The 20,218-nt window shown below is 44.0% G+C and overlaps 1 protein-coding gene across 2 annotated transcripts in view; it reads right to left on the bottom strand.

Moving 5' to 3' along the window:
- Positions 1–8,123, bottom strand: part of LOC139765193 (plexin-B-like) — a 487,569-nt gene extending 479,446 nt beyond the window's left edge. For both annotated transcript variants that reach the window (XM_071692480.1, XM_071692481.1), the window contains exon 1: positions 7,717–8,123. The gene's annotated coding sequence lies outside the window, so the exon portion shown is untranslated. The remainder of the gene's footprint in view (positions 1–7,716) is intronic.
- Between the last annotated feature and the right edge of the window lie 12,095 nt (positions 8,124–20,218).

The raw sequence follows: 20,218 nt of genomic DNA, 5'->3' as shown, positions 1-20,218 counted from the left end.
TTATGCATAAAAACATGGTTATGCTTCTATCCTACTATAATCATTATATTAAGACTAAAGGTAAAATACAGTAGGCGAAACTAATGGTATAAATGTATAAACGAAAAACGGGTAAGGCGAAAAACATAAAAGCATTCCACGGGTAATAAACGAGAGAAATCCAGTAAAAGAGATCATGAAGAAATACAATTGGATAAAGGATCAAAGGAGAGCGACCGGTAAACTGACTTTATTCACTACAATAACTTTATCCTCTACAACGTGACTGAATGGCAATCCGATAAATAAAAAATACAGGGACTATAAACCTTTTGTATAAGATATACGCCACTCTTAAAAATGAATATATGAAATCCATCCAGCTGTCACTAAAGTTTCATTGACAAATAAATCGAATAATGAACGGAAATATGAACAGAGTGACAGATACAAGGTTATAATAAATAAACAGACACCGTACACCACTGAGCTTTACATTACTTTACCTTCTCTCTAACTCTCCTCTTAACACCTACGTTATCTAACCCTTTATAAAAAGCGATGTTTTCCACTTCCCACCATAGCTTATATTATCGATCCTCTTCTTTCTTTACTTCTCTAATCATCATAATCCTGCGTATTTCCAATTTAAGGCCTGGCATCGATAAAAGCCCTCGGTGGGTCACCTAAATGTTCAACACAAGAAAAACTATATACAAACCACACGACTTGGTATGAGCTCTTATCTGTTGGATTTTTTTTTCTAAACTTACGAATTCATGAAATTCTTCTCTATGAACCTACTCATAACAACAACTTTTATGCTACTAAATCCTTAAAAATAATCAACACCGTGTCCTTCCCTCCAGGAATAGTTGATTTCTGCAAACATGTTTGCGTTAGAAAGCGAGACGTCCAGTGTTTCCCACACATGGCCTACATCTTCAGCGGTGGCGTTACACTGAGATAAGTTTGAGTGGCCTTTGACTCTCGGGAGTTCAAATGTTTTGCGCCATTCCTGTGAACCGTGAATGTTCTCTGGACGACTTCCGCTCGACAGTTCCACCGAACTTAAAAGTAACATTTGTAAACAAAGATATTCATGTACAGGGAGAGAGTGCGTTTCCAATTAACAATATCCTGACGGCGCTTGGTGAGACATACGTCTGCTTACGTTTGACTGACGCGTTTGTACTTTTTCTAATTTAAGAACATAATCTTACTCATGATTTCCGTTGGTTCTGGAGGCTCGTTACTCCTCTCCACGGTTAGGTCTGAGAGCGAGTCGCTTCACTGGTTATCTGGTCAACCAGGCTGTTCGAGGCCACGGCCTGTAGGATTACGTAACGTACACTATGATATGAGGGTTAGTTGCACCTTGTAGGTATCTGTCCAGTGTGTGTCTGGAGATCACCACTTCACTGGACGGTCCACAGTTCTAATATCTGCAAGTACTACAGTGAACTGTAATCTTCGGGGACAGTTGCGTACATCATGTTTACGAAATAGTTTAATAATAGTTTATCTTACTTACACTGTTGATATTTGAGTCTTCCATGACTGTGTGGCCAACCACGAGAGAATTTTGTGTATAGACAATACAGAATATCCTCCATGACTTTACGTACGATAATTACAGATTTAATGTGTCATCCTCCTCGCTGACGCCATCACAGACGATATCCGGGCACACTGAACGATGGATCACGGCGCGTAATCCTAACAAATTTGTTTTCCATTTCTTTCTCGTATTGTGGTAGAGCTATGAACCCGGCTTTTGCTTCGTTACGTCTTTTACTCTCTCCGTTCCCCTAGCAGCAATGGAACAACAATTCCTCTCCGTCAAGCATCAAGGTATTTCTCGAAACACCGACTAGAAAACCTACCTAGCTTCTTGTTAAGTAACGCTGTCGGTGTTCTCGAAGATCGGGAACTCCGTAAACGATTTTGATGTCGTCTGCGTATTCATGGCAGGAGCAGCAGCATTACATGGAGGAAATGGAACTCTTTACATGAGGGTCGCTGCTCATCATATATACAGTTACACTTTAGAACTAGTTGCTCAGGAAGTTGGAGGTTCAAGGTTTGTCTCTTCCACTCGCTTTCCCGCTATGATGACTCCTCCGTCACATCTGTCACAAGATTTTACAAAGTCAACGAATGTTACGTCAGAATTTTAAGTGCCTCTTAGAATCTTGTCACAGTCGACAAGCAACTGCTGGAGGCAAGATTATCCACCATAATGTCATGTTGCACACGTTTATGTTCCGGTTTTACTCGTTTATGTGATTATGGTCGCGTGGCATTATGAAAGATTATAACGCTATGTAATATATACATACTGGTATATTCTCATATCCATAGCGCTTCCTATTAGTACATATATATATATATATATATATATATATATATATATATATATATATATATATATATATATATATATATATATAAGAGGACCCTTCAAAATCATTGGGTGGTGAAAGTGATGCAGCACAATAACTGGCGTCAACAAAAGACCATTAACACAGTGAGCTGCTACTAATCGCTTGGAGGCAATATTTACCCTGCCTGACGTACGGGCCAAGCTGTTCACATAAGATAACAACAGAGTATACTGCCAGGGGTGAGGCAAGTATTGGAGGGCCACTAATCTCTCTCATACACTACACTCCATCATTTTCAAAAAAATTATGGAAACGCATATATATATATATATATATATGTATATGTATATATATATATATATATATATATATATATATATATATATATATATATATATATATATATATATATATATATATATATTTTTTTTTTTCACCTTGTTTTCGAGATCCTTCTATCTCAATAACTTGACGTGGGGAAAAAAACAACTAAAGTTTTGCTCCTCTGATCACTCAGGCTGTTCGAGGCTGCGGCCCTTAGGCCTAGTGACCTCCACATCCTGGAAGGTCAACTAATTGCTTTTAGATATTCACCGGAGTCTTTAAAGTTCTCGACTGGGACAAAACGTTGTAATACGTGAGATCAAACAAAACAAAATCCGTTCTGTCTCAACCGTATCGTCGTGACATCCTCAGCTGCGTTGAATCACACAGTTTGGCCTGAGAGTAGCAACCCCACCGCCATCTACCGCACACAGCAAAGCAGTGAGTGACGGAGGCATATTTTCACACGGACAGCTTTTACGTGGAAACCCACGGAGCGTCTGCAGTGGGAATACAAAGGCCGCGTGTGCACGGCGGTTACACTCAAGCCTCCCTGGGTTAGGATAGGTGTATGTGGTCAACAGATGGCTCCGGGATATTGCCCTGGACGCCGGGATAACTGGAGAAGGTTAGTGTGTGGAGCTGCAGCGGCAGGAGGAGGAGGAGCTGGAGAAGCAACGGCCGGTCGGTGGAATGTATAAACCCAGTGGTAATGTAGAGGCCCACCAGCCACATGGACGAGGTGCCTCCCCCGTGCTCTGGGCTAAGTTAATTAAGTCCCATTGTTGGCGCAGATGGTATGCTTAGGGAACATGGTAAGATCCATAGAGATTTCCTGTTGGGAAGACCAGCATGAGCATTATAGACGTCTGCCGCTACATGTAGTTCATTCTGGCTTCGATAGTAAAGAAGATGGTTTATTATAGTTTATTAAACGCAGCTTATTGCCGTCTTTATCTTCTATAAAAGAGTAGCCATCCTCTCGAAACCTTCCTATTCATTATCTCTGGTAGTTAGCAAGTCTTATTCATTCTCATGTTAGGATCAATAAGACTCGAGGCTCCATCCACTCGGCTAATACTTTTCACCACGCCCTCCGGCTCCTGTGGCCCACCTGAAGGAGGAGGAGGAGGAGGAGGACTCCTTGCTTCTTCTTCTCCTTCCACAAAATCGTCGAGGCAGCGACAAACAAGGCGCTCGGCCACAGCCCTTCAGCATCCGTCCCTCCCTCTCGTACCACACACAGACCCTGCCACTCAAAGGACATTCCTCGGGTTTGGTCAAGTTGTCCAACGCCGCAAAATTCATTACCGTCAGGAACCCGCCCATCCATCCCTGACATGAAGGACAAGGACTGGGAAAATTCAGAGAGAGAGAGAGAGAGAGAGAGAGAGAGAGAGAGAGAGAGAGAGAGAGAGAGAGAGAGAGAGATTTTCTGTTCCCTTGCAGTTGGAGGGACTGTGACTTCGAACAAGGAGGAGCAAGGGAGGGTGGGAGGGGGGGGGGGGGGGTTCTTGCTGCGTCAGTCAAGTTCCCCCCATCCCCTCTCTCCCTGTCTTTGCCTCACTACCTACCACCACGACAACAGCGCTTGGGACGACACTCCCTGCCTCAGCTGCCGCCCAGGGGGAAAAACAATTTCCCAAAGCCCAGCTCTGACTCCTACAGTCGCGGGGAAGATCCGGTTTACTGTAATTATTGATTTGAAACGCTGAATCCTGCGTTAGGTTGGTTCTCCCGGAGGACACCCTTCCTTGTGGCCACAGGGCGACCACTACCTTATATATATATATATATCCCCATGCATGTTCGCCGTTTCCCGCGTCAGGGAGGTGTCGCCAGGAACAGTCGAAAAGATGGCCTCCCTCCCTTATATTCACATTCCAGCTGTCATATAATGCACCAAAACCAGAGTCCCCTTTCCAAAATCAGTCCCCATACACATTTCCGTGGTTCCCCAACCGCTTCATATGTCCTGGTTTAGCCCGCTGACGGCACGTTGTCCCCTGTATACCATATCGCTCCATTTAGGTCAATCAATTGAAATCCTCACACCCTCCTGTGTGTCCGTAAACCTTCAAAGCATCTCTCACTTCATCCTCAAACCTTTTCCCTGGTTTCTCCCTTTTCATTGTTCCCTCCACTTCTGCCATAAATACCCTCTTCGTTATACTCTCCTCACTCATCCTCTCCATATGTCCAAACCATTTCTTCACACTTTCTTCAGCTCTTATCATTACCACACCTCTCTCACCCTATCATTTCTTATTCGATCAACCCTCCTCACAACACATACAGTGTTTGAACCTTTCCGATTCCAACACATCCACCTCTATATCTGTGTATATATATATATATATATATATATATATATATATATATATATATATATATATATATATATATATAGATAGATAGATAGAGAGAAAGAGAGAGAGAGAGAGAGAGAGAGAGAGAGAGAGAGAGAGAGAGAGAGAGAGAGAGAGAGAGAGAGAGAGAGACAGACAGACAGACAGACAGAGATGCAGGGCCATAACTATGCATCTACCACTAATATCTTTAGCCATGATTATTTTCCCTGAAGCACGTATCACAACCTTGCAGTTTAAGTCCACATGGCAGGTCGACCGTCCGTGTATCGTTGATACTTATGGGTAAACACTGAGGCAGCGCACACACAAACACTTCAGCGACCCACCCAGCATACGCCTCACTCCCAAGCACGCCCAAAGACCCACCTAGCGAACGCCTCACCTTCAAGCACACCCAGCGACTCACCCATCTAGCGCCTCATCATCCAGCACACTCAGGGAGCGCCTCACCGTCCAGCGAACTCCTGCCAACACCAAACACACCCAGCGAACGCTCACCACCCGGCACACCCAGCTAGTCCCTCACGAAAAGATCCGTCCAGGTGTTGACCACACGCTGAATCAGAGCCATTTACATGTGACGCAGGACATGCAAATTCTTAATCCACGTATAAATCTATTGATAAGTGAAGCAGTCTTCTGGGTAATGTGACCATTAAAATATCATATTTAGCACGATCTTCACGAGTCTTAGTGAGGGTAGCAATCACGGAAGCATTGCTGAAGAAGCTCGAGTGTCGTTCGAGAGGCATTCCTATAGAAGGTAACTCAATGAATCACCATCTGAAATATTCTGTGGTCTGTGGTGCAGCACAGCGGAGCTAACCCACGCTTTACAGTCATATGAACATTTGCTGCACAACCATCTTAACACAACAAGCTGACCACATGAGGGCTCTACCCACATCACATCCTCCCACAACTTAGGCTTTACTTCTATTCTGAGGATTATCATTCTTTAATGATTTTTTTCTTTTCTCTTTTGTTAAATGTGTAAATCTTTACAGTTATTTACAGTTCTCGAATATATATATATATATATATATATATATATATATATATATATATATATATATATATATATATATTAGGTTCCAGGTCAAATATAAACGTTGACCAATAACAAGCGTGGCAGGGAGGAACGTTTTCACATATGCAGCGTCAAATATGGATATTGTTTTTAAGTGTTGGTTGTCGGGGACCAATATAACATTTTCGAATATTCTGCTTAGCTGGAGATAACTGGTTTCGAACTCTGTGTATCGTGGAAGTTATATACACCCACCAATACATGAAGTTCTGCCGGATATACACAACTTTAACACTCGGTCTCTCTATAAGCATATACAGATCTGTCGGTTAACCGGTTCTGCACGAGATATCTGTACAGAAAATAGCTGTCGGAGGGTTTACAGAAGATTACATGCCGAGTACAGCAAATATCACAAGGATATTCACATCCATATGAGAGATTGTGACAGAAACTATCAGAGAATCAAATATCAACTATCAACAGCCTTTATTGTCTATATCCATTCCTTTGAGCAGATTAACTTTAATATGAGGTCTTAAAAACACCAGCTTTCGGCTTAACAGTAGCAAGGCGCGTGCCAGAATGTGTATGCAGCAAAACTTATATCACCGTTTATATAACCACGATGATGATGATGATGATGATAAGGTTGAATATTAATGCTAATATCAACATCAATTTCTTCTGTTTTTAGCATTTCACTTTATGTCCGATTTTTCTGCGGAGATATTTTCGCGAGAAAGGTTCTTACGTTATGCCGATACTTAAACTTTGTTTAGATATCAATCTTACAAAAGTTTTTTCACAAATGTAACAAAAATATTCGTTACAATATCATTCTATCAAAGGGGCTCTCTCCTGCACTGCATGTCACAAGTTACAACAGACGGAAATCTCTATAAATAACATCAACAGAAGAACAAAATTGTGTGCGACAACATTACATCGGCAGTAGCAGCAGCAGCTGGAGCAAGAGAAAATTCTGACTTGCTGGTGTTGTTGTTGCTCAGTGCAGAGCGGAGGGAATACACCAGCAACCGATGTATGAAACGTGGTGTGTCACACATACACTACAGTGCAGCTTGGACGACAGATAGAGACATCCAACCTCGCAGTGGAAGATTCACCACGTTACGTTACGTTACGTTACAGACGCGTAACACCACACAAACGTCGACGACGCCTGATACGGTATGCAGATAGACTTTTACATACGTGTTGTCCTGTGTGTGTGTGTGTGTGTGTGTGTGTGTGTGTGTGTGTGTGTGTGTGTGTGTGCGCGCCCCACACCTCCTGGTTCTGTTCCTCCTTCCCCCGGAGGGTATAAGAGCCTGGGGTATCAGGCAGTAACAGGGATGAGGCTTCAGGCGACTTATCCTGCAAGCTGTCACGCTCCAATGCACAGGACGCCATAGCCTGGCAAATCCCATTTCACCCAGTACCACACGATAACCATTACACACACCCTATTTCTAGGGTCTCCACTCTTCCCACTCCTACAGTGCTGTCAACACACGCAACAATATAAATGAATACTGTCGTCATTCCAATTTCCCAATACTATATGCTGAATATGGAAGGAATTCACACTGTCTCAGTTGACAATATCTGAAAACCTTACCTGTAAAGTCTGTGGAGAGAGTAATCTTGTAATCCCGTTTCAACTTATTTTTTTTCTCCTTGTTCGCGTATCAATATTCAACCCAGAGCTGGAGTAGACAGGAGAGGCGAGAGGTTGACAGTCAGTCAGACCTCTCCTGATAAATGCACAGGAGAGAGAGATACCGAGGGTTTTTAGCAGGGATACCCAAAGACCCAGTTGCACACAATATAAACTTTTTGGGGGCAGTAATTCCACTATACACACACGCGAGATGCACGTTATTGCGATCGCCACCTCTCCATAGCCTGCCTTATCCCACTGGTAAAACCAATCAGTATAATGGGAGTCATATATGAACTTTCAAGTATTACCGCCTGCGAGAGCGGGATGTTATACGTCCACTCACACCGACGTCACACAAGACACTGTCGGGCACAGGCAGCACGAGACTGGCGTGAACCTGATGGGTGTTTTGTGAGACGCCAGACTCTGTCGGTAGAGGGCAGCACTCGCGCCCCATCCAGCACCACTATGCTCCACTCACTAGCCGACTGGCATTGTCGTGCGACTCCCAACCATATATAAAACCGCCTCTTCTTCAGTGGTGTCTATATACACATCCAAACGTCTTGAAGATGCGCTCACAAACACAAATCTCCACCAATGTCAGATAGTCTGTCTGTCATTCAATATTAAATATCTAAAACGTTCAGCTATTCATTAACAAATTATAAGCGTTCATATCATATACGTGTGTCAGTTTGTCTGTCTGCTGGTCTACAATAGAGGGTCTTATGTCCACTGACGTACCTTACTTATACTCGAGTCACTAAGCATAATACAATACTTCTCTTCGTCATGTTTAATCAAGCAGTTTTATCTTCGGTTTTCATGTAATGACATTATCTAACTTGTGCTTTAAGAAATTCAGTGCATTATATCTTCTTACTTTTTTATGTTTCAGCCTATGTTAATCTTTTATAATGAACGAAAATGAATAAAAATCTATTTAATCATCTATCTATTACACTCCATTGTATAAGAAGGTAGGTGAACAGAATGACGTGTAAGATCGTTCTTGCTATGGTAATACACACACTAGAAATCCCTCCTGCACTGCTGAAGTAACAAACCATATATTTAAGATCAAAGCAAAACTTAATGGACGAAGCAATATGGGACGATGCTTAAAGACAGCGTCAACCGTAATAGGTGTGTGGGAACTCTTTACTTATCAACTGGGAGGTACCATAGAACACCTGCACAAACATACACACATAAACACAGACACAAACACATAAGCATATATGAATGTACACAAATATAAGTACACACACATACACATGAGACATGATAATCACATATAAATTCCAGGGAGGTCAGGAGAACATCAACACAGAACAGTTCTTTGATGTCAGAAGGGAGCGCAGTACAAGAGGGGATAATTGGAAGTTAGGCAAGAAAAATGGTCAAAGAGAACGTGAGGAAGCATTTCTTCAGCGACAGAGTCATGGGCACGTGGAACAAGCTAAGCCAAGAGGAAGTATAAATGGCAGTATCACTGGGGAAATTCAAAAGCTTGTATGATGAAAATATAAGCGTCCTGTTCCCCCTTCCACATGTATCAGGTAGTGTTAATACACACACACACACACACACACACACACACACACACACACACACACACACACACTTTGAAGAAGCAGACCACTACGTTAATCTCCTCAGTGATGAAGTAGTTCAATTTATCAACAGTCACTTCACTTGTATGTGCCAGATCTCCCCAGTACCTTGCCTCCCAGCCTACACTCCAGCCCCAACACCCACCTGACCCCATGCAAGATGTGTTAGTAGCCACACGGTTCAAGATAAACAGCCCCTCAACACCCCTGACATACCTATGGAACTGTACAAGACGCTTACTCCCTGATCGAGCCAAGCGCCTCTGCTTCATCATTAATGTTTCTAGCAATCACAATATCCTGCTCACTAGAAGACTTTATATTTTTTTTTCTCCATTAGCGATATGAACCAAGCCACAATCACTCAGTGAGGTTGATCACAATGTCATCATCCCGATCCCCAGCTTACTCTGTGAAAGGTTTGTGCTTGATTGGGCTTAAACAATGCAGTGTGAAGATCTTCTATGCCACCCAACGCCTTACCACGAGCGAAACGGAAGACCTCTGTGGCTCTTCCGTACATCGACCTCACCAGAGCTTTCAGCGCAGTCAACCTTGGAACATTCATCATCCAAGTCATCATCGCTGGACATCGAAGTCTTCATCCATGGCTTGCGGACCTCCTCGGTGAGCGGCATCTCCACCGCGCATTCCCTCACCTGTGGCGTCCCACGGAGCACAAAGATGGGAACCTTGCGCTTCATCCTCCTTATAAATGATACCATGATGGATAACTTGGCTCGAGGGAAGTACGATGACGACTCTGCTGTTGGTATCAGTGGTAGCGAAAGCTCTCCAGACCATACTCCCCACCAGAACATCCATAACAGTCTCCAGACTTGGACCAACAACACCTCAATGTTGTTCACATTAACATGTTTCTCGGTGTCACTTCAGAGTTAGACGATACACTAGCTGGGAGGAACACGTCAATACCATCATCAAATCTTCCAGCTATCGTCTTCATCTTTTCCGTCAACTTAAGACACTTGAACTCTCTCTACCTGGGCTCAAGAGCATCTAAACAACTTTCTTCGTTATCCACCACACTACAGGGGCTGTAAGAAAAGGTACAGAAAAGGAGCATGCAAAATCAACCTTAGCTCCTCTTACAGCTATCAAGAGGAGCTGGGAAGAAGTGACTGCACCAACCACGACCGCCGTCACATTCTGCTATCAGAGATCCCTCAGCCTCGAATTGCAGTTTTGCACCACAACCGAAACCACAAGAACAACCTATCTACAACCACTATCAACATCATCAATAATCTTTACAACATACATTAACCTCCACCTTTATATCATTGATATCAAGACTAAACAATTAAGAAATCCCTTTGAACAGCTCTCCGTTTATTGTCGTACAAATCACTTCCGTATGTTTTCAGCCATTGTGCAGTAATTCAGTAAAAACTACTATTATCTATCATTATCATTATTCCTATCATTATTATACATAGGGAAAGAGAGACAGACAGACAGATACAAATATGCGCACACCTCTTTCACCTCGACCCTCATCATCCAGGCAGTGAGAGCCACTCTCTACCCTCCTCTCACTCTCTCTCCAACGGCAGACTCGTTCCTCCCTCCGCCTTCCCCTCCTGCCCTTCACTCACTCCCAGAGCCAAGGGGGGAATATACATGGATCGAATTCCTGCAGACCTTTCCCGTTGTCTCCTCTCACTTACTCTTCCTTTCAAGGTTTCTCTCACTTTAAACATTCTCTCTCTCTCTCTCTCTCTCTCTCTCTCTCTCTCTCTCTCTCTCTCTCTCTCTCTCTCTCTCTCTCTCTCTCTCTCTCTCTCAATATCGGATAGACAATCTAATGATAACAATAGAAGCAGATAGAAAGAGTCTTACCAACCAAGCAAGATGCACGGTATCTACTGGCAAAATCTCGCCATAATTACTCTCTCTCTCTCTCTCTCTCTCTCTCTCTCTCTCTCTCTCTCTCTCTCTCTCTCTCTCTCTCTCTCTCTCCCCTCCCTCCAGCTTTCCCCCACCACTCCCCTCAGTCCACCCTGCCTGGCGCCCCCTCCTCCTCCTCCTTCGCGAGATGCCAAATTTCCACCATTCGTCAGTCCTCGACGGCCATCGTGCATTTTGCGTCTCACATTCCACCAGATTTTTCGCTGATCATGTTCGTTACTCTCAGTTAGTGTCCACTGTCCTTGTTATTCTCTTTTCCATTTGTTTCAACCACATTTAAGTCAGCGACCGGAGCTACCAGCATCGTATTAGAGAGGTGGAAATGTGTGACAGCGAAAATGCTAAGCAATTTAACATTTCCATCACGGTGGCAGACAAGCACAGGCGTAGAGTGGTTTATGGACTGCCACTACCCACGACATTTTCTCAAATATCTTTATGAAATTCCGATTAACATTTAATTCTTCATCTATCATAAAGTCGAAACTGCTGAGCATACACGCGGGCGAGATGGCCGTGTTGAATCATCAGCACGCAGCCAGCGTGGACATGTGTTCTATCATTTTCTTATTCAGATGAGCAAGAAAAACGCGGTATCGTTCATGAGCATCGTTAATGCTATCCTCCATCAGCCAGAGATGAGAGCACATAACGATCGCTCCAACACTAAACGGAGGACAAAAGCCAGTCTAACACCATCACCACGGGCAGAGCTGAGGACGTGCACGTCCAGCGCACACCTCAGCGCACACCTCAAGCGCTGTACACTCGAACTTCAACACGACCCATGGCCGTTGATGCCAGCACCAGCAACACACACACACACACACACACACACACAAGCCTTGCTGCACCAGGTCAGTCTGGGATGCAAATGCGATTATTAAAGCCGTTGATTTGTTTACTTTCCCTGCGCCATCTTATGAGTCGATTATGTGAGAAATATAACTTCATGAAGCAACTGATTTCATCTAGAAATGGAAGATAGTGAGAGGGAAACGTATCTCGATCATTCTCTTTCATTCTGAGGTTATTGTAAAGTCGATACTGAGGGTGGCTGTGAAGACCAGGGATAATGCGGGGTTACTTACCGTATAAAAGTGGGTGAAACATTTTTCTGGAAGCAAAAGAATCTTTGCAAACTTCACACAACTTCGCCCAAGAGCCGAGATTTACCTTGATTTTCAGTTATAATTTGCTCACGATATTTTCGTCTCCTGCGACCCACCATGTAGTGAGGAACGCACACTAGATCATCATGTTATTGTACACAAAACTAAAAATGTTTCATGAACCGTTGTTAAGTATCGGTTGCATTATGTAGTTAGGTCTTAACTAAGTAAGGTCATCCGGGAGTTGTTAGGTCAAGGTTAGGCTGAAGCTGGGTCAATTGTAAGTAATTACAAGGTCACTTGACCCCATTCTATGTTTCCTCCGGCTCTGTATAAGTAACTTGTATTGTATGTGTTTTCTCTCTCTGTAACTAGTCCAATGATGATGTGTCAATACACGAAAGCGCTCACGATTCTCGTGTTTTCTTTTACTAGTGGTGTTTCTCAATATATATATATATATATATATATATATATATATATATATATATATATATATATATATATATATATATATATATATACTACCCTATTTCTCATACTTACCAGAGTTAATCTTTGCCAAATCGGATCCAAGCATTACGATTTCAGGATCTTAAATTCAACAGGAGTGAATTTTCCAGAAATGTCTGGATCCGGTCAAACATCTCAGCCAGACTTCAACTATCAGAAGTTCGGATACCGAGTCTTATACAGACCGGATTTTCTTTGTCTGACTGCTTGCCTGTCCGTATGACTGCACCGCGATTTCCTTCTGGTTCTCTCTCTCTCTCTCTCTCTCTCTCTCTCTCTCTCTCTCTCTCTCTCTCTCTCTCTCTCTCTCTCTCTCTCTCTCTCTCTCAGAAAAAGAGTAAGCTTTCAACTGAATAGATATCACCACGTATAATACGTGGACTACAAGCAGGTTACATAGGAGGGAAGGAAGTTTCTTATTGTATTATCATTATTACAATAACAGTAATGTATTGAATATAATACTACTACTAATGGTAATAATAATAATGATGACGATAATAATAATAATAATAATAAAATAATAATAATAATAATAATAATAATAATAATAATAATAACAATAATAATAATCTGGAGGGCAAACCATCTGAGACACCATGACCACATCAGGAAGGGAATACCATCTGAGCGTATTAATTATGAAGGTCCAATCCTCACAGCTGGTGGCGTGGTTGTCGGATGGTCGTCACAAGCTTGTTAGACTGGCTAGTTAGCTACGTAGTTGGGATCGGAGGGGGGAGGGGGGGGGGAGTGAGTTGGTGTAACTAACCCTCAACTGTAATGGTCGTGGTGCTGTTGGGGTGGTTAGAGTGTGGGTGGTGGGTGATGAGGGCAAGGATGAGGAGTTTAGTGTATAGGTTGAGAATGTTGGGGAGATGGTGCAGTTGGGGTGTTCCAGGGTTGAGATGTGGGGAGGATTTACATCTTTACGTATAACATCATTACAGAAACCCACGATCTGTTTCATGGGGCTCCCGCACCTCCAAGGTCGCGCTGCAATCAGGAGCAAGGAAATGGAATCCCATACCACCCGGGCTCGAATCCTGGTAAAGGCAGTTGGTCTACAGCCTATCCCAGCTGTTCATCCTGTTCTCAGGGCTGGTCGATAAATGGATACCTGGCTTAGGTTGGTGTGTGTGTGTGTGTGTGTGTGTGTGTGTGTGTGTGTATGTGTGTGTACAGACAGGAGTAAAGACACAGTACATACACATAAACAGTAATCACACGCAGGAATATAAAACTTACATAATCACTGACATTTATGAGTCAAGGCCAGGACAGCAGACTTAACTTTCATACTGTCGTGCTCAAGGGTCGCCCCATCGTGCTCAAGGGACGCCCCATCGTGCTCAAGGGTTGCCCCATCGTGCTCAAGGGACGCCCCATCGTGCTCAAGGGTTGCCCCATCGTGCTCAAGGGTCGCCCCATCGTGCTCAAGGGACGCCCCATCGTGCTCAAGGGTCGCCCCATCGTGCTCAAGGGACGCCCCATCGTGCTCAAGGGTCGCCCCATCGTGCTCAAGGGTCGCCCCATCGTGCTCAAGGGTTGCCCCATCGTGCTCAAGGGACGCCCCATCGTGCTCAAGGGACGCCCCATCGTGCTCAAGGGTTGCCCCATCGTGCTCAAGGGTCGCCCCATCGTGCTCAAGGGACGCCCCATCGTGCTCAAGGGTTGCCCCATCGTGCTCAAGGGTCGCCCCATCGTGCTCAAGGGACGCCCCATCGTGCTCAAGGGTCGCCCCATCGTGCTCAAGGGTTGCCCCATCGTGCTCAAGGGACGCCCCATCGTGCTCAAGGGTTGCCCCATCGTGCTCAAGGGACGCCCCATCGTGCTCAAGGGACGCCCCATCGTGCTCAAGGGTCGCCCCATCGTGCTCAAGGGACGCCCCATCGTGCTCAAGGGTCGCCCCATCATGCTCAAGAGGTTAGGTTACCATACGGTGAAATTACCATCACTATGGCTAACCACCCACCGCCACCACCACCGGACATATGGCCGCCAGTGTGATCTGTGCTGTTCAGAATGAGTGACCAAATGTCACACGCTTGGCTCATAAGTCACACTACCATTGTGGTAAGGTTGAATGATGTCGCTCCCAACATGTCTATAAAATGTCTGCTGACTCACCCAACGACAGAGCTTTAGCCACGTGTTAATTCCCTTTGCGTCCCCTTTATCCCGGGACATGGCCGTTCACCCTGTCCCAGGACATGTGCCAGAGATATGGTCATTCTTCTATGTCCCGGGACTTGAATTATAGACAGGTCGTTCCTCTGTACCCAAGGACATGGTCGTTTTCACCAGTGTCCCCAGACATAGGCTACTGGTCGTTCCCCTGTACTGGGACATGGGCTGTAGACAATGTTCATTTCTCTCAATCGCAAGACACGGGAGAGACACTTGGTCAGAATATACCAATGGGAAGCATGATATTCCTGTGTCCAGACGCATGAAAATGTCATCACACAAAATATGGATGATACAGCAGGACAAATATACACCAACTACAACCATGAGAGTCGACCAGATGAGATACGAAGCCAAACAAACCCATGTAGACACACAGAGACACAGACCTTTTGTCACCAGCTTGGTATTCACGAAGGACATCCAAGCAACTAATTAGCGATAGCCTCAAATTTTTTTTCCCCCCCACCGGACCAGACAAATTGGAATGTCAATAAAAGGACGGCGGTAAAATGTTGGCCATAAATTGATCTAACGCCGGACACAAATTAATAACACTCCATGACAATATTTCTTCTTTTTTTCCCACCAGACTTTTTACAGTATGAAACTACTCGTTCCAAAAATGTGTATGTAAAATATGATATATATATATATATATATATATATATATATATATATATATATATATATATATATATATATATATATCGCACTAAAGGAGACGAGAGAGGGTCACACACAGACGTATGTATGTATGTATATGTAACAAGAGTGGTGGACGAACATGGGGATAAAAGAGAGAGAGGGTTGTACCATTCCACTTCGTTCGTAGGGAGCCTAACAAGCCAACCATGTCCAGCCGTAACGCAATCATTTTAACCAGCAGTTCCATCGATCCATCATAGAGTAAAAAAAAATAACCCAATTCTTCCTTTTGGGTCATGTTTTGCATTCAGAGCGACCAGCACGGCTCTGTACGTACGGCCATTACCTCGTCTGCAACAAGGACTCGACAATATAGGTCGACGATGGCTGGCAACCGTCTTTACGATGGGGTAATGATATATATTTTCCGAAAAAGCCTACGAGAGGGTAGGCCTACAGCAGTGGGTGATAAGTGGCCGGGGGTGTCTCTCAGAGGGAGGGAAGGGAAGGGGAGGGTAAAGATTAAGGGGGAAGGGAGAGGTTAAGGGGAAGGGGGGAACGAAACATGTGTCGTTGACTACTGTGTTGGGAGGTTTGACTCGTATTATTTATCGTGTCAGCCAGGTCCATATTAGTGTCCAGAGCTCCGTGGTGTGGGGGAGGGGAGGGAAGGCGAGGGGGAAGGGGATGACACCAAGCGTTGATAATGGCTTCGGAGGCGCTCTTGCGCGTGTGTTGACATGCGTGTGTGTGTGTTACCTTAACGGTGTTTACACTCATGGGGGTCCACCAATTACTCCTGCATTTCTATCACAGAGAATTAGGAATTTCCTATTACTACTCTCACTTGTTTCTTCTTGGCTTAGGTTGCTCCACGTGTCCACAACTCTGCTGCTCAGGGATTGCTGCTTCCTCATGTCCTTTAAGAACACTTCTCTTGTCTAACTTCCACTTAAGTCCTCTTGTTCTGGATTCTCCTCTGACTTCAAAGGATTGTTCCGTGTTAACGTCGTCTTGACCACTTAGATATTTAGTGTTGTTATTATGTCCCTCTCATCATTCTCTGTTCTTAAGAGGGGCAAATCAAGGGCTTCCCTCTCCTCTGTTCACAGTTCTGGTATCATTCTTGTTATACTCCTTTACACTTTTACAAGAGTGAGGCTCCAGAAATGAGGAGATCTGGTCGTTATGGCATAATCCAACCTTAGGTCGAGTGTAGGCTGTGTATATCTCTTCCTGAGCATCTCTCTGGCCGTGGACTTGAGGGTTATTCTGACGGTGACCATGATACAGCTCGCCACCCTCACGATCCTCCTCGTCTGATATTCAGGTGACAAGTTCGGCATAATGTTATCTCCATGATCAGTTTCATAGTAGATTCTTGTCATCTGTTTGCCTCTCTATGGTCCTCACCGTCTGGTATGCTTCATCAATCCATTTCCTAATTTCATGACTGGGTTTTCCAGGGTTGTACATCATAAGCCATTGTTGGACCGCTGCTGTACCTTGCCTGGGAATCTTTACGATATTTCACAGTCGCTGGCGCTTCGCACCTCCTTCATGATTTAGCATCGTGCAAACATATTCAGGAGTGATGGTGCCTCGCCTGTTTTCATCTGTTTATCAAGTAACATTATCACACCCCTACCAATAGCTAGGAGAGTGGATGTGCACATATAGTTCTCAATATACAGTGGTACAAATTGTCGGTACAATTGTAAGCTGGGGAGGAGGAGGGTAGGGTTGAGAGAGTATAGTATGGCGGGGGTGGTGAATAGCTAATGAGGAAGGGGATGCGAAATTATGAATGGAGGGTTTGGGGGGAGGGAGTGGGAGTCAGGGGGAGGGAGCTAATAGCACCTCTGTTGCTGAGCTTGGGAGAAGTGTGTGGACGCTGGGGAGTTTGGTAGATGCCTTTTTTTTTTGTCACCCAGGTAAGAACGTCACCATTAATCATCACCTCCTCATTCAACCCAATTCTTCACGGAGGCAGATAAGCTTGGCGGTCGATTACTGAACCCGATTATAAGAACACATAAACCTCGTCTGGGTCATAGTGGACGTGCTTGTCTGGCAACAACTAATTAGTCGAAGAAAATTCTGATCATGCAATATCGGTGATGGCAAAGATTTACTCCACACTAACGACTATCTTAACAACATAAGCCAGGTTTTGTTGTTAAAGATTCGCCAAGGTCTTTGTCTTCTGATGACCCATTTTTCCATGACTATTTTTCAGCCATACTTTGCAGCCTCGCTCTCTAACAAAAAATTTCTGACTTATTAAAAGTGGCGCATTTTCAAGTCATCGTCTTGGAAGGTAATGTATCGCTATACATTCATTATGAATACGAAACTATTGAGGAATAATATAACGTGTGAACAAACCCTACGATTCACTGCAGGAAGGTCAGATCATGTGGATCTTTTTGTTAGATACGACCATCAGTTCTGTCCTTTCACGAAAGTTTGTCTTTCTAAGACACATTAGCAAAGTGTCTGTAATGTCTACTTTTCTCAAGATAATAAACTGTCTATCTATCTGTCTACCTATCCATCTACATGTCTTTCTGTATGACAATCTGTTTATCATCATCAGTAACTCCATATCCATATTCCCTGGACCAGGCACAAGACACGTGTATCCCTGGCATCATTCATCCTCGAGGACCATAATAAACACGAGTATAAATACTGGTCTACAACTGAGTGAATGATAACCACGCTACAATACCTTGACGGGTAATGAATACAACCCCTGGGTCGATACCCACTCTGACGTTTACATATAAACCTTAAGAAATCGTGAGACACGAATATATTCGCTTGGGTTCCTGTGCTTGTGACGATACATTGCACTAATATATATAATACTTCCTTACAAAAAGGCATCTCAGCATAAATTTTCCAGCGGAGACTACGATAAATTGAATCGGCCAACAGCTTCAGCGACAGACCAGTCAGAGGTAAGTTATCTCCCCAACTCGCATTTGCATACTATGACTTATCATGCGAATATTGTCCTTGTGTCACAGCTTTATAACGGGTTAAATTGTTTGACTCGCTCAGACTCGACGTTCATCTCTCTCTCTCTCTCTCTCTCTCTCTCTCTCTCTCTCTCTCTCTCTCTCTCTCTCTCTCTCTCTCTCCTTAGAAGCTTGGATAATGATCTTTTGCATAGAAAATCAAGCAGATAACGCTATTTTTTCCTTGAAATAGCGGAGATTAACAAGGTAGTGGAACAAGCTAATAGCTGCTATTGAGACTGACAAACCAGTTCTCTTCCCCCACGACAGCTTTCAGTGTTTCATGTCCAGTCTTTCCTGACGATAAGACGACCTCCATAACTTATAATGTAAAAACAACAACAACAGATATTTCGATCTATAATAACTGGAATTACGGAGATAGCTAGCAAACTGTACCTATATTTCATGGTTTTCAACAGAAATATTGTATCTGCATGTGTCCTGTATCGAAAGTACAATTATGGCAACACTGCATGTCCCTTACGTCAACCAGCGGTAGAGGCGCTATAAGCCTCTGATGTCATCATCTACATCGCTGGTAACGATGTATGCCTATGACGTCACTTAGATCGCTGGTAATTCTGCAAGCATGTGACATCACCGACATCGTTGGTAACGTTGCTGATAACGCTGCCTGCTTTTGACGACACACACCTCGCTGGCAACACTGTATGCCTCTGACGTAAGCCAACGTCGTTGGCTACGCTGCATGTCACTGACGTCACACAGATAATTGAAAACAGAGAATGGTCCAGGCCCCACACCAACCCATAATTACTAGAGTAATTACCTCCGGCAGAAGGAAAAAAAAAAAAAAAAATTGGCAATATTCTTTTTTTAATCAGATGGTGACAGTTTCTGTAGACCTCCAACTGCACTGTACAGTGACCAACCCTCGACCAATACACGAGCAACCTCCCGTAAAGTCACGACGTATAGTTCATCGTCAGATAATCCTCCGAGTCCTCCCTCACCCACATACCCCGCCTACGAGCACTCACGACGATAACTTACCATTAGGCAGGGCTAACTCGTAGCGCTCAACGCAGGTGAACCTAGAGTTAAGAATAATGACTGGTGACTTACGTGTTGTTAAGCATCGTGTGCGAGAGGGTGAGATTGTGCATGTTTGTGGAGTGAATATCAACAACCTATGTGTGCATGAGGCAGAAAGAATATACAACAAACTGGGTCAAAGAAGGGAACCAGACAGCCGCTGTACAGTTGGCTCATCGAGCCACCTTCCCTAACTCTCCCAATTGCAAGGGTACAATTGCAATTCCCCCCCCCCTTCTTGGTGGCCAGCTACTACCTAAATAGAGTTTGTACTGGCAAACACCAGGGTACAATCGTCGTACATAGCTTCTCGTGGACCAAAATCCGTTCAGCATGTTTGCAGTAAATATGCACCAAA

Source organism: Panulirus ornatus, chromosome 53 (assembly GCF_036320965.1).
Source record: "Panulirus ornatus isolate Po-2019 chromosome 53, ASM3632096v1, whole genome shotgun sequence".
NCBI lineage: Eukaryota > Metazoa > Arthropoda > Malacostraca > Decapoda > Palinuridae > Panulirus > Panulirus ornatus.
The sequence above is the reverse complement of the archived record's forward strand: the minus strand, read 5'-3'. Positions and strand labels throughout refer to the sequence as shown.